Genomic DNA, 16,268 nt, shown 5'->3' on the forward strand with positions numbered 1-16,268 from the left:
ATCTCTAGATCAGCAAGGTCCAATAGAACTTTCTATGCCTGCACAGTCCAAGTCAGTAATCACTAGCCATAAATGGCTACTGAGCCCTTGGAATGTAGATCGTGTGAATGGCATCTCAATTTTAATTTCAGTTTAAACGCCATTGGTGGCTAGTGGCTGCCTTTTTGACAGCACAGCTAGAGCACTGCATAGGTAAGCTAGAGATACTATATTTGAATTCGGAGCACATCCTAAAATAACCATCAATTCTTGGCTCTCTTAAAAGTTTTCATTAATAATAGCAAACTAGTTAAAAAGAACATGGGAAATTTTAAACCTGAGAAATTTCAAAAGGAGACTTCACAGTTTCCCTATAATATTCCACAAATCTTTTATAGTTAACTTCTAAATAGTAGGTTTTTATTGAATGTGGTGCCTTGTTGTATCATTCCAATTTCAAAGAAGAAATCTCAGAAGCTAAATCAAGTGCATCATATTAAGATAATTCCCTTTTTTCATCCATCTATAAAGTCATGAAAATCATTCCACCTCAAATATGTAATCAGGCAAAAATTATTTTTTTTTGCTAAGGAAAAAAAAAAACTCCATGAATAAAAACTCCATATTATTAATGTCAAGTTTCAATGGTTTATCTGACACTATTAATGAGGAAAAAAGTTTGCTAAAATTTTTATGACTCCTCAGTGATTCAGTACTCTCCATTTGCCTCTAACCAGACACTATAAAAAGGTAACCAGGAACTGTAAAATAAGACATCGACTTAAATGCACCAAGTCAATCATTTTAAAAAGAACTCAAGGGTAACAATATAAAAACCAAAAAGCAAGCCACTGAATGAGTGGCAGAGTTAAACCTCACATTATTCTGTATACGGACAACTGACAAAGCATCGTCCTAGGGGCTGCGAAGTTTATTTTGGCAAATGACACGTCACACTTTCACTTTTTCAACAGTATTTACTTTTTCTCTTTCTAAAAAAAAAAAAAAAGGTAACTACACTCTCTGTAGAAGTCTTAAGGAATGTAATTATAAAGGAACAAATTTAAATCACCCAGGGAAAATCACTTTTATGTTTATAATAACTCCTCCTGACAGCTACTCTGTGGGTTTTTTTGAGTTCATATGAAATTTAGAATTTTAATTTGTTTTTCATTTAACATTACATAGAAAGTATTTCCCTGCATCATTAAAATTCTTTGAAGACATGATTTAAAATGGTTCAGTAATTTTTATTACAATATGAATAAGGTAATTTATTTACCATTCCACTACTGCAGACCATTAAATTGTTTTGTTTTGTTTTGTTTTCAACATCATAAACAGTGCTGGAGTGGCTCTCCTCAGCCAGAATTTCTGCTCCATCTGGGACGCTTCCTTTGTGTCCCAGCCCAGAAGCTCGAGTATAGGGCCAAATGGAACAACATGCTAAGCCTCATGATGCAAATGGCTGAAATGCTATCCAGCCTGCTGTCTGTACTTCCCGAGTGACCCGCAGGAGATGACAGAATCCATCCAAACGCAATTTCCTCTTCGGCCATAAATAATGTTTCCTTTCATCCTTTCCAATTTGATATTCAAAAAATAGTATCTTACCATTGCCATGTACCATCTTCATGTGATACTACCTCTGTTCCCACCCTTCCCACATTTTAACTCTGTTAGTATTTTGTATAATTTTTAAGAGCTCTCCATATTTTACCTCACAAACTACTGACAAATATTTTCCCAGATTCCTTTTGACATACGAAATGTTCGTTGTTTTGTTTCTTAACTTAGTCCAATCCACCAATTCCCTTTATCTCTTCTAAAACATATTCCTAAATGTGCTCCCCCATCGTAGGACACCAGAAGTCTACCTTCTCCAGGATTTCCAGTTTCACATTTGCCACACAGGGAATTCATGCTCAAATATTTTGCGATGTACCACTCTGAGCTGATCCCCCACACACAGTTTGCCATAGAGTCTTACACCACTGGATTTATACCCTGTCTTTGTCATACATTAAACTTTACATATACAAAGCTAGGTTTCAGTGCACCAAACTTTCGTTGCAAGAAGAGAATGAAATAGAGAAAAGGACTACTGTTCACATATCCCTTAGTGCGGTAATCATTAAACTTGAGGTCATTTGAGGTAGGGTTATAAGGGGATGACAATGATTTTGCATGGTTTGATAACCCAGTCTCTATGACATGACCATCACATTGCATTCTGCTGTGAAAAGAATCTATCTGAAAGTGAACACAGGCAGAAATTACTGTGCATCAGAAACTGTTAAATGTCCCTCTCCCACCTCCAATATCTGTTTTCTCCGTTGTCTACAGCAAGGAGTAACTGGTTAACCAAAATAAACACTGCTCGGCTGCCCTTGTTGTTGGATATGGTCGCACCGCTAGGTTCTGTCCAGGAGCAAGTGTGCAGAATAAGTATGTTCAACTACAAGGTCACACCCTTTAGTAGAAAGGGCATGCATTTGCGGTACCCCCAGGGATCACATAAGCCCCACAAATACTTAAACAAAGGAAAAAAGAGCTTGGTTCTGCAGTCAGCTCCAGACTATGACACATAAGAGAAATTACCTCCTAGCTTGTTTATACCACTTTCTGTGGGGTCCCTAACACCCACTCAATCCCAAATCCCTACAAATATACCCTAGAAGGACTGCTCTCCTTTTTAATAAGCTTGTAGCTATGATGCGTAGATTGTTATTGTTCAACTCAGTTTTTATCCAAAAGACTATCTATAATGCCAAATGTTGCTGTCTTTGGTTTGTTTAAAAAAAAAAATTCCAGTTTTCATTAATGCTGACCAAGGTGCTTAAACCTAGAGAATGAGCACCACAAGGTCCCCTTTGCTGGCTGGAGGGGTGGGATGGGGGGGGGGTCTGGACTGAGTTTAACTCCTAAAGAAGTGAAGGGGGTCAGCATTGTCAATTAATGGCATCAACTATTATTTGGGCACTTCTCAAGCTTTAAGGTAGAGCAGAATTATCTGCAGGGCTTATCAAAACTCAGACTGCTGGGCTCCACCCCAGAGTTTCCAATTCAGTATATCTGGGGTAATGCCCAATCAGGTGTATTTCTAACAAGTTCCCAGGTGGTGTTGATGCTGCTGACCCAAGGACTGCACTCAAAGAACATCTGCTTTATGAAAAAGAGATTTTTGTCTGGGTTGCCTAGAAAGATAAAAATTGTTCTTCATCAGAAGATATCTATAATAAGTATACTAGAAAACACAATATTTCTGCAAAATCATTGAAATGTGGAGAGAAGAAGGTTGGTTTTTCTAGCAATAGTTTTGAATTAAATAGTATTCAGAAAATAACTTTAATTCTAGTTTTTCTTATAGAATGCCAGTTATCTCAATTCCATTGTTTTACGAAGTCAAGCTTTGCTATACCATCTGCCTAAAGTCAGCCCCACTTGCTTTCCACAAAAGTTCAGTAAGACGTTACAGTACCAAGAATGTATCATGTTAGCTACTCGTGGTAGGTCCCTTCCCTCAATGGACCTAAACAGCTGCAGTAACTATTGTTTCAGGACTCAGTGTTCTCAAAGATGAAAAGGAGAAGGGATTACACAATCTCTAAGAATTAGGTCCCTCATTCTTAGCAGATGCCTTTTCCTTAGCCTTACTGAGATAACAGACTAGCAGATGACTTTTATATGTTATGTCTACATATAATTTTAAAAGCCAAATATCCTACAAGGCTTGTACGCTCCTCACCCTAGGGAAAAAGAAAAACAGCACAACAGCACAGACTTCTGCCCATATCCTCCCTCTCTATGTCCTTCTGTGCCAGGCAATCAATTTCATCTATTTTAGCTGATTGTTTTGCCATTCATCTCCACAACACCTTACTTCTTAATTTTTCAGATGTGTCATTATCAGAAAATGCCCTACTAGTCACACCACTATCACCTTCCTACCTCTTCCTCTCTCCCTCCCCCCTCATCTCCCTAACGGATATGACGGCACAGTATGTTATAGCAGAACCATGCACCATTCTCTGATGAAATAACCCTTTCTTACACAACTTTTCCCAAGAGTTAATGATGGTCTTGTTTTTCCTACATCCTTAGTTTTCCACATACTTATCACCCACTGGAATTGAATATTTCCATCAATTGGCTAACTCATCTCTAGATAAACTGAGATATACAGAGGTATTTTATTAATGTCATCTTCAGGTAATTTCTACCAAGGTGTTCTGCTCTGCCCTAACCTACACCAACTGCCGTCTGTGCCTGGTACGCACATACTGTCTATCCTGAGACCTTGCATCATCTCTTTCCTTGTAAGATTGCCCCACTACTGTGTCCCAGGACTGCGTAGATCTTGTTTTCTCCTTCCTTTTTATGGAGCATATTCTCCACATAAGAGAGGACTTAATGAAAAATGTGTGAAACCTTATATGGCTGAAAATGTTCTTACTTACTGTCACATTTCAACCAATAGTTTAGGTAGGTAAAAAAAATAATTTAAGTTGGAAAAACATCCTCTCTCAGAATTTTGACATTTTCCCTCTTCTATTTTCTAGCTTCCACTGTTGAAAAGTCTGATACCATCCTAATTACCTGGTCTTTTTATATTCTGAAATGTTACAATAATGTGTCTAGTGGCAATCTACTTGTGGCTTGAGGCCCTGAGTGACTTCTTCAAGAGTGAAACTTTTCAACACTGAAAACTATTCAGCTCTGATCGGTTGGCTCAGTGGTAGAGCATTGGCCTGGCATGTGGAAGTCCTGGGTTCAATTCCCAGTCAGAGAACACAGGACAAGCACCGATCTGCTTCTCCACCCCTCCCCCTCTCTTCTCTCTCTCTCTCTCTCTCTCTCTCTCTCTCTCTCCCTCTTCCCCTCCCACAGCCATGGCTTGAATGGTCCAAACAAAGTTGGCCTCAGGTGCTGAGGATGGCTCCATGGCATCATTTCAGGTGCTAAAATAGCTTGGTTGCTGAGCAACAAAGCAGCAGCCCCAACGAGCAGAGCATCACCTTGTGGAGGGGAGCGGGGTTTGCCAGGTGAGTCCCGATTGAGGCACATGCAGGAGTCTGTCTTATCTCTGTTTTCTCTGTTGTTTCATTCTAATACTCAAATGTTGGACCTCCTTAATCTCCTTAAATTTCTCTTTTGTTTTCTACCATTTTATTTTTTTAATGTATCATCTAGGATGTCCTCAGCTTCTTCTCTTTTATAATATAACAGTTTTACAATTTAATTTTAAAAACTTCTTTCTAAGGACTTCCAGTCAAGATGCAGGGTAAGTAAATGCTTTATTTACTTCCCCCCACAAGTACATCAAAATTACAATTTAAGCTACAGAGCAACCATCACTGAGAAATGCCTGAAATATAGCTGAACAGCATTCCTCTAACTAAGGAAATAGAGAATAAGCCGTGTACAGATTGGTAAAAAGGGTGGAGATGTGAAATAAGCTGGTCCCACCTGTGGTAGTTATGAGTCAGGAGAGATATCTCATCTACAGAGGTACCCCCTGAGGAACAAGGGGTACCAGCCCCCAGCAGGTTACCCAACCTGAAGACCCAGAGCTAGGAAGAGGACCCCCAAAACAGCTGGCTGTGGAAATTAGCAGGGGCAGCAGATCAAAAAGCAACAGAGCCACAGTGCGAGGAACTGAATTGTTTCCCTTAAACGTAAGGCCTGGAGGGATAGCTCTCTCCCAAACAGAAGTGCAAAACTATTCCTTCATTGAGCTCACCCCCACCATAGCCAGGAAGTGCTAGTGGGCAGAAGTGCCACGCCTTATGGCTCACCCTACCCTGAGATGCAGCCCCATCCAACTCATGTCCCAACCAGGTCCTTTTTCAGCAACTATTCCTCATAAGCAGCCAACCTCTGCCTGCACTACAGGCACTTCAGTCTTTCTTAAAATCTCTCAAAGGTCCACAAAGGCCAAACAAGAAATGTCAGACCTTGGCATGCCCTGTACCTCTTGCTATGAGGCCATAATTCAAGCACTAGTGCCGACTGGCCTCAGTTGGCAGCATAGCCTCTCCCAGGTACCTCCAAACCGGGCACAGGCAGCTACCAACCACAGATCATTTGGTAACCCTTACAAGGTGGCCTGGAACACAAAAAGCACAGCTGACCAAGGTCTGCACCAGAGATGCCCTCACAAGAGACCCCCAAACCAACATACCTGGTGACTGACTTCAGACCAAAACACCCAAATAGCTCCACAAACAACACATCTAATGGGTGGACCTGGCAGGCAACAGAGCCCTGCTAAAGTGACTCTAGCTCAGCAAGGTCAGCCCCACACAACAGCTTATCTATTGTAGTCATGACCAGTCCTCACAGCCAGTTAGCCTAAGAATCAATCCCACCCAATAACATGACAACAGCAAGCAAGGCTCAATTACAACAGGAGGGCACACACAGGAACATCCTGGAGCACCTGACTTCACTGACCAGGGAAACTGCACTACTAGGCTCCACAGGACACCTACTGTACAAGGCTACCCTCCCAAGACTAGGAGACACAGCACATCTACCTAATATATAGAAACAAACACAAAGAAGGAAGCCAAAGGAGGAGACAAACATATCCTAAACGAAAAAACAGGACAGAACTCCACAAAAAAAAAAAAAAAAAAAAAAAAAACAAATGTAGGAAGCAAGCTAGCTACCAGATACAGAGTTCAAGACACTGGGGATAAGGATGCTCAATGAATCTAGGGGAAGAAGAGATGAAAGCAGCAAGAACTTAGACAAAGAGATAAACACCATAAAAAAGAACCAGTCAGAAGTAAGAATACAATAACTAATATGAAGACTACATTAGATGAAATCAGCATAGATTAGATGAAGCAGAGGATCAAATCTGTCACCTGGAAGACAAGGTAATGAAAAACAGCCAATCCAAACAGCAAAAAGAAAAAAGACATTTAAAAAATAAGGACAGTATAAGGGACCTCTGGGACAATATCAAGCGTAACATCCACATCATAGGGATACCAAATGGAGAGAGAGAAAGCAAGGAATTGAAAACCTATTTGAAGAAATAATGACAGAAAACTTCCCTAATCTGTGAAAGAAACAGATATATAAGTCCAGGAAACATAAAGAATCCCAAACAAGATGAACCCAAAGAGGCCCACACCAAAACACATCATTATTAAAATGCCCAAAATTAAAAACATAAAAGTATCTTAGCTGCAAGACAAAAGCAGTTAGTTACCAACAAGGCAGCTCCCATAAGACTGTCAGCTGATTTCTTAACAGAAACTTTGCAGGACAGAAGGAACCAACACAAAATATTTAAAGTGATAAAATGCAAGAAATTACAACCAAGATTACTCTACCCAGCAAAGCCATCATTTAGAATCAAAGGACAAATAAATAACTTCCCAGACAGGAAAAAGCTAAGGGAGTTCATCCCCTCTAAACTAGTATTATAAGAAATGTTAAAAGAACTCCTTTAAGTAAAAGAAGAAAAAAGAAAGATCAAAAATATAAATTAAATGACAATAATTATATACCTATTAATAATTAATTTAAATGTAAATGGATTAAATGCTTTAATCAACAGACATGAGGTGGCTGAATGTACAAGAAAACAAGACCTTTCCATATGCTTTCAGATCAATAAATAGACTGAAAGTAAAGGATTAGAAAAAGATATTTCATGCAAATGAAAACAAAAAATAAGCTGGGGTAGCAATACTTCTATCAGGCAAAATAGACTTTAAGACAAATGCTCTAACAAGAGACAAAAAAGGACCTTTCACAATGATGAAAGGATCAACACAACAGAATATAACCATTGTAAACATTTACACACTCAACATAAGAGCACCTCAATATATAAGCAAATATTAAGAGCACTATTTACAATAGCCAAAACACAGAGCAACTTAAGTGTCCATCAATAGATGACTGGATAAAGAACACGTGGTACATAAATACAATGCAATATTAGCCATAAAAAAGACATAAAAAAGAATGAAATCTTGCCATTTGGAATAACATATATAGCTAGCAGCTATTGTGCTAAGTGAAATAAGTTCAACAGAGATAGACAAATACCATATGATTTCACTTATATTTGAATGAAAGAAACAAAATAAATAAACAAACAAAACAAAAACTTACTCATAGATGCAAAGAACAAACTAATGACTGCCAGCTGGGAGGGAAGTTCAGAGGCTGAGTAAAAAAGGTGAAGAGACTAAGATATACAAATTGGCAGTGAGAAAATAGTCAGGGGCATGTAAATACAGCATTGGGATTATAGTCAGTAATACTGTAACAACCATGTATAGTGCCAGGTGGATAGGTGAAGTATCAGGGATCACTTAATACATTATTTAAATGTCTAACAACTATGCTATATACCTGCTGAAACTAATATAATATTGAGTGTCAACTGTAATTGAAAAAAAAAACTTTTTTTTTAAAGCTCTAATTCTCATTATATTCCCTTTTCTGTCTTATCCTATTCTTGTTACATGAATGCAAAATCTTCTATTATATCCTGGAAACAACTGACCTCTTTTTTTTAGATATTTTTTCACTCCCTCATAAGAAAAGTTATTTTTCCTTCATTATAGTTTTTGTCTCTACTTTTTATATTAGCTGCCTTCCTCAGAAGTCTGATTTCTCATATTTAAGAGTAGGCAATTAGGCCTTGGCCAGTGGCTCAGTGGACAGTGTCAGCCTGGCATATGGACATACTGGTCTCAATTCCTGGTTAGGGCACACAGAAGAAGCAACCATCTGCTTCTCTCCCTCTTCCCCTCCTGCAGCCAGTGGCTTGACTAGCTCAAGCATGGGCCCCAGCACTAAGGATAGCTATAGCTTGGTTGGTCCAAACACGTCAGTCTCAGGTGCTAAGGATAGCTCAGTTGATTCCAGCATCAGCCCAAGACGGGGTTGTCGGGTGGATTCTGGTCAGGGCACATACAGGAGTCTCTCTCATTATCTCCCTTTCTCTCACTTAAAAATAATTAAAGAAAAAAAAGAGCAGAAAATTAAAAGGCTGATTGGCATCTTTAGCCTTGAGCACAGAGGTGAAGGCTGTTGGTCTTGGAGATCACTGTATAAAAACCTGCAAGTCAATCAGCCCAAGAGGAAGCCTCAATGTGAATGTCTGGAAGTCTTTGCTCGGGGATTGTTCCAACTATACAGGAAAGGATTTCCCATATTCCAACGTATAAGGGCTGGGGGTATCTGCTACTGTCACTGGTTCAGAACTGAGCATCCTAAGTAGACACAATTAGTTTCTTCCCTGAGATTAGACAACTGTAGACTCTAAGAGAGAGCTATCTCTTAAATATAAAGCTATAAAGATGTGTCCAACTTCAACTTCAAATTTCCAGTTATTAGTCAATAAATTCTCATCTTTCATTAAGCCAGTGCTGACTAATATACCATGTTTTCATCTTGATTTTTTTTTTTACCAAACATGACAGATGTTAAACTACCATTGTGCGACCAGAGTTCAAAACAATTATCCAAACTCAGGACAAAAAGCAAAACCATACCTAATAACAAAGCTACCTTAGCATTAAAAATCATTCTTCTCTCCCTCCATTGAAAGGCAAGCTCCCAAATGTTTACTACTTAAAAGGACTCACTCTAGTTTATATAATAGAGATGAAAGAAATGCTGCATTTATTTTTTTAATTTATTTAGTGATTTGAGAGAGAGAAAGGGAGAGACTGACAGACAGAAACATCAATTTGTTCCTGTGTGTTCCTTGACCACAGATCAAACTCATAACCTTTGCATATTGGGACAATACTCTAATCAACTGAGCTCTCCGGCCAGGGCTGCATTTATTTTAAATTATCCAATTATCTAGACTTTCCAAACTGATCTTCCTTAAAGGAGCTCAAGAAACTCACAATTTTACTAATAACATAACGCTCCTAATTTCAAGCTTGCTACTCTGAAATAGGTAAAGGTTTGCTGTTATTTGGGTTTTTTTTTAACATGACTCAAAAAGGGGAATACTGTCCAATAGAAAATAAAATGTGATGGTGTAAACTAGAAGCTACGCAATTCCAAACATACTCTAGCTGTCCTTGGAAATCTAGCTTATCTAAATTACAGAGAAAACTGCCTCATTTCATACTCCAGGAATTTAAAATGAGCACAGGACGCCTAATCTAAGCTAACACTTTTCAAAATATTTCACTCAAAATGGAAAATCTCAGAGGATCCTGAAGGATGCACAACCAAATTTTTTACCAAAACCTGATCTTTAACAAATCATTTCTTCCATCTTCCTAAAAAACAACAAGCAAATAACAGCTTTGGATCACAAAAGTATCTGTAAGAACCATATTTGTAAATGGCTCTGAAGATGAAAAGCAATGTTAAGTGCCAAGTGCTATTATCGAAGAGAGCTTCCTTCTACTTCTATTCATCCTGTCAGCCAGATCACTCTGCTAATACTGCCTGACTAAGCCCATCTCCCCCCAACTCCTACCAGCCAACTCTCAGACTGTGTAAGACACAGGCCCTGCCTGATTCCATCATCAAGGAGAGGAACTGATTGTTTGGGGCAGTGAGCTCATGGAATTCTGCCATCCTCCATATGCTCGGGGCTTGATTTACCTTGATTAGGACAGCAATTTACCGGCCATTTCTCAACCAGGCTTCACTGATTTTCACTCTAAATAGATTGAAATCTAACACAAATTGCTGCCCCAGCATAAGAAATGCTAATTTTTTACAATCAGGTTCATTCCTCAGTAACTGGGAAATAAGATATGTTGGGGATAATAGGCAGTCAAGGAGTCAATTCCAGGGCTGGCGGCAGCCTCCGGTCCCCACAGTAATATACCATGTCTTCTAATTCATGGTTTTAACTGTCACCTCTTCACCTCCCAATCAAAGGGCATGTATTACTCAAAAGTAGAAGGTGAGCTAAATCAGTTGTTCAAAATGGGCATGAGAAAAACAAGACTATTCCATATTGTGTGCTGAAAAGAGAAAAGCCAGTCCAAGTGCAAACTAGCTGTGCACCACCCTGAAAGTTCATTTCTGTATATACTATCTACCTACAAATTATTTATGCCTTTATTAACTACTGATTTACTATAAAGAAGGATGAGGCCCCAAATGCCCAACTAAATCCTTTTAGGTGTTTAAGCCACAGATATAACCATAAAACTGGGCATAAATCAAATTTTATAAATTATATCATTTAACTGTATGAAAGTAGTTCACTCTACTGGAATCCAACCACCAATCATGCAAAAGTCAATAAAAACACCCTAATTCATTCTGGTTAGTAAAAAACGTGGGACCTGTAACCAAACCAGCAGGAGGTAGCAGAAGACCTGCATTCATACTATAATACAGCTATCACTTATGGAATATGCTCTGGCCTTTTAACCACCACAAGCAACACTGTTCTCATCTGAAAACCACAGCAACCGTTCTGAAAGCCTTGTGAAGTCATACCTCCCATTCAAACATTGCTGGGAATCTGGGTTTTCACTGACCTTCTTTGTTAAAACTAACTGCGTATAGTAGGGGAAGAATAATAAGGCATCCACTCAAATGGAAGAGACTTGAAAAGGGAAATATCTACATGGTCTGAGCTGGGTCCCAAAAACTTTCATGAAAGAGGTGAGTTGGGCCCAAAATGCCCAGCTGGCTACTCAAGACTTAAATAAACTGCGCTGAGCCTCTCTGGTTCATAATAGTAGAGGGCTGACAATGGGAAGAGGGTGTCTGGACTTTACAGCTAGCTGTAAAGTATAATTAAGTTAGTTTAAAGACAAAGAATGACAGGGGCCAAAACTCCAGGCTCCAAATACTCAGTGATGCCCCCTAGAGCCACTCCCCTGCATGCAGACAGAGCAGCAGCCTGGAGAACTGTGCCTGGATGTTTGATTCCAGAGCTGCCTGCTTCGCAGGAATGGTGCTATGAGAATGGACCAGCAGAGAGGAGAACAGAGAAACAAAGAAGCTGCTCCACATCCATCAGCTTTTATTTAAAAGATGGCATTCAACTGTTGACATCATCTTGCCTAAAATCAGAGAAGCACACTGGCAGGGATTGGCTATGCCACTTGTGAGTCCCTGAAGCATCTCAGAAATGTCAGCTTCGCTATGAACCATCACCAGCAGCATTCTGCCTAGCTTTCGTTTTCCATTTAATTAGCACAGGGACCTTGATGGTACTCAGAACAGTCTAGGTCTCCCTTATAGCCTCCTCCTTGCCCTCAGCTCAGCTAGGAAAGCTCCTGCTTAGGAAGTGCCTGCATAAAGCACCAATTCCTGTGGAATCTCACCTCCCATCAAATAGTATCTGAAACATCACCCACAAAAACAAATATCAAAATCCTGGAAAGGTAAATCTTTCACACCAGCTTTTTTACACACTCAAAACTTTAAAATCCTCTTAATTGGACCAAGTGGAAAATTAAGGCTGTGAATTGCAAAGAAGAACCAAGACAAAATGTGCAGGACAAGAAGGGCTGCAGGGTTCAATGACCCAAATCAGGCTGACATGTCCGCAGAAATCTTAGCAAATCAGCCTTAGGCCAAATGAGCAAAAGAGAATGCATTCTACAGTCTTCAACTTAAAGCTAGAAGTTAGAGTCGCAATTTTACATCTGTTGCTTATTCACTGACCAATAAAAGACTATGTATTATGGAAAAGTATCATTAAAAGCAGATGAAGTTTAACTGAACGAGTTAATATCAACAATATTAATAAAACAAGTAGACTGTCAGCCCTAGCCAGGTGGTTCAATGGGTATAGCATCATCCTGACTCCCAGAGGTCGCGGGTTTGAGCCCCAGTCCGGGCACATATGAGAAGCAACAACTGAATGTACAACTAAGTAGAACAACCAGTCAATGTTTCTCTCTCTCCTCTCTCTCTCTTTCCCATCCCCTCTCTCTTTCTCTCTCTCTCTCTCTCTCTCATCAATGAAAAATGATTCTTTTTTAAAGTAGACTGTCTGGAAAAGTAAACATTTGCCCTCAGGATTTCTCATTGTCCTCATGACCTCTGTCCTCCCACTCGCACATGTGCAGGTAAACTATTATCGGCAGGTCCACTCTCCTCTTCCTCCCAGGAATCTCCATTCCAGGGTTCCTCTTTTCCACTTCTCTGCCCTCAGACAGGCAAATTCAGTTTCTTGCCTGCAGAAAATACTTCAGGAATCCAACCTAAGTTTTGGCAGCATGCGCTTCCCTCCGTGCCCCTGCCGTTTCCTGTCCCTGTCTCCACTTGTTCTGTGGAACATTTTCCAAGCTCTCCACAATGCTCAAGAAGCAATGCATCTCTTTCAGACAGAGAACCAACTGGAAAGCTGTTTAGAACAGTCTTTTATAAATCTTTTTTCATTGAAAAACTACAACCTATGCCATGCACCAAGAGGCATCTGTTTATATCAAATGACAGATCACCTTTTCGAAGCATGCCCAAGAAGTATTTTTACTTACTACACAGACAAAATGACTATTACTGAGTATATAACATTAAAAAAAAAGAGAGAAACATCCTTTCAAAGGTGGAGATGGGAAAAGAGAAATGACTGCAAGCACAAAGCTTCCTCTCCAACTGTTAGGATGCACCTTGTACAAGTCAGATTTTTTTTTCTCTAACAAAAAGATAATTCATTTGTCACAAAGCTGTAAAAGTAAACATGCCTTCTACTTTTTAAAGCAGACTTTCCAGGTACATTTGTACCCAGCAAGAATTCTATCCTGCCATTCATCACAAGAAATATCAAAAATGGGAATTTGAAGATTGAAAGAAAATGACTTAGACAAGGTCACACAAAACGCTCTGAACCATGGTTCACTCTAACCATCAGGCTATAGTTTATCTACCCTATATTTAGCGCACTTTCTCAAATAATGCCAAAACCAATTAATATTTGAAAAAATCAACGAGTTCGATTTGGCAAAACTTGGTGTTTTCTCCCATGCTCTAAAGGAAGTGAAATTAATTTCTGTTCATATAATTAGCTTATTCATTTGACTTGCCAGCTTCAAGCTGCGTAAGGAGAGGAGTTTACAACCAGGTGATGAGCCCGAAAGGAGCACAGACAGACAGTGCTTAGTTAGGTCTTCCATAAAGGGCAGCTTCTGGAATCTGTCTGGAGTTTTCTACAAGATAGAATATAACCTAATAAAAGACCGAAATCTTAATGTGAATTTAAAAGACTGCTCATGAGTGGCCAAAACTATTCAGAAGGGAAAATCCTAGCTCTCCTCCCCCGCTGTCCACAGTGTCTTTTTGATTTCCACTCCCCACTTCTTCCACAACTTGAGAATATATAAAACTTATTCTTGCCTACATTAGTGTGGTAGCCTCTTGCAGAGGAGGGGGGGAAAGGAAACTGATTTATATGAAAACCAATTATTCTTTAATTAAAATGAAATTTCAAAATTTAACACTTTCCAAATCTTTACTGGTCAATTTACATGACAGTGAACAATTTTCTATCCCAACCCAGGGACACCTAGTACATTTAAAAACAGTGATTTAAGCTTCCTTTAAAAGCTCTGTTCTCTCATGGCCGGTCACCTGACCTAAATGCAAAAAGAAAGCACTCTAGTCTTACTTCATTTTAAATCAAATACAAAGAAAACTCCAACTTGGATGATCTTGTATAGCCTTTCAAAAGACTCAATCTCCTCATCAATAAAATAAAGATAAGAGCACTCACCTACAAAGATTAAATAAGAGAATGTACTTATAGCGGCAGTCACAGGATAACACACATAGTGAATAACCTCTATACTGAAGCTACAGTTTCAAGACAATATAAGACTAGGAGTTACTCAAACTCTCTAAAGCCTCCTTCTCCTCATCTGTAAAATGGGGGTGGATAAATACTCTCAGTAAGTAAATGAAATACAAAGCAATAAGAGCGACTGGCACACAATAGATGTCTAATCAAGGTAATTCCAAATCTAATTAATTCTACAAGTCTTTCACCATTAATCTCAAGACATACAGGTCCAAGTGTCCAGTTTTTAAATGAACACCTATTTAAATTATACTAAAAATGAGACTGGAATCTTGCACTTGGAATTTTCTTATATTTACCTTAAAGTGCTGTGTCATTCAAACTTCAGTTTTGACTAAAATGGACAACAGCAGCAGCAGCAACTTGCCAAATTTAGGAGAAAGTGGAGAAGGTATACTTTAATAAGTCTAAGATCTTTTCTTAGCCAATAAAACTTCAGGGGAAAAAAATCTCAGGATAAAAATCTGTTCTACCTTCCTAAGTGTCACCAGTTCCAAATCCCTCTTCTGTAGTCACAACTGCTGACATCATCTGCCCTACTTTGTAGAATTCACCAAATGCTTTAAGAAGTACTACATCTACCAAATTGTGTTGTTTTTGTTTTTAATAAAATAAAAAAGAATGAAACCAAAAAGCACAATGGATTTTTTCATTAGTCAGTGTCAGAGACATCTATCTTATCACAAGAATGGAAAAGTGATAAGACAGTAAAATGTTTTGATTAGTAATTGTCATCTTATCAATAACACAAGGGACCCTAACTCTCAATGTATGGTGAAGTATTATCATTTTTTGAAATTCTCTCCAGGCTAACCAATGGGGAGTATGGTGGTGGCATCTTCTAATAAGAATGCTGCTGAACTGGTTATTCAAAGTCAATTCCTAAAAATTTTATTTGGTAATTTCATATAAATCATGTAACATTCCTTGTTATACTGCAAGCTCAAAGTTGGCTATCTTCCCTTACTTACATTATACAGTCCTGTCTATAAACATGTTGTTTACACTGAGTTCAGCATAGCCAACACTTGTTTTAGCCAACAAGATCATTTTTTCTTATGAATTGTGAGGAAATACAGCTTTAGTGGACCAACATAAAGAGAAGAAATAGAAAATGGAAAGTCAGACCTGATTCTTTTGTTTGCTGGGACACCAAGAGGCTGCAGTCATCCACCCCCACTACAATTATTAGTGAATGAGGTCTACAGGTCTACTCACTCACTCTGTTGGGATGCTGGTATGTGAAGGGCTACTTGGAATGGTCCTTTCTAGTTCTAGGAATTAGAGCAAACTCACACAGATATTCTACTGGCTTGCATACAAAGATACGTTGACCTAACTCAGTCCATGCATATTACTGGGGTTCCTTGTGAAGGCTACATTTGTGTGTGCTTCAATCTTTCCTATGCCTCCCTTTTTGAGAGCAGGAATAAAAACATAACCCCAGGTGGAGCTAGCACTCTGCACAGTAAACTACAACCCATTAATTAGTTCACAAATATCATCTCAAGCCACT

General features: G+C 39.0%; 1 protein-coding gene across 6 annotated transcripts in view; it reads right to left on the reverse strand.

The window, feature by feature from the left end:
* SFMBT2 (Scm like with four mbt domains 2) overlaps window positions 1–16,268 on the reverse strand; it is a 259,063-nt gene that overhangs the window by 236,200 nt on the left and 6,595 nt on the right. Inside the window, exon 2 of one of the 6 annotated variants that reach the window (XM_066384910.1) lies at window positions 3,118–3,176. The exons of the other annotated variants lie outside the window; for them this stretch is intronic. The gene's annotated coding sequence lies outside the window, so the exon portion shown is untranslated. The remainder of the gene's footprint in view (window positions 1–3,117; window positions 3,177–16,268) is intronic. 6 annotated transcript variants of the gene reach the window in all.

The sequence above is a fragment of the Saccopteryx leptura genome, chromosome 5 (genome assembly GCF_036850995.1).
Source record: "Saccopteryx leptura isolate mSacLep1 chromosome 5, mSacLep1_pri_phased_curated, whole genome shotgun sequence".
Taxonomy (NCBI): domain Eukaryota; kingdom Metazoa; phylum Chordata; class Mammalia; order Chiroptera; family Emballonuridae; genus Saccopteryx; species Saccopteryx leptura.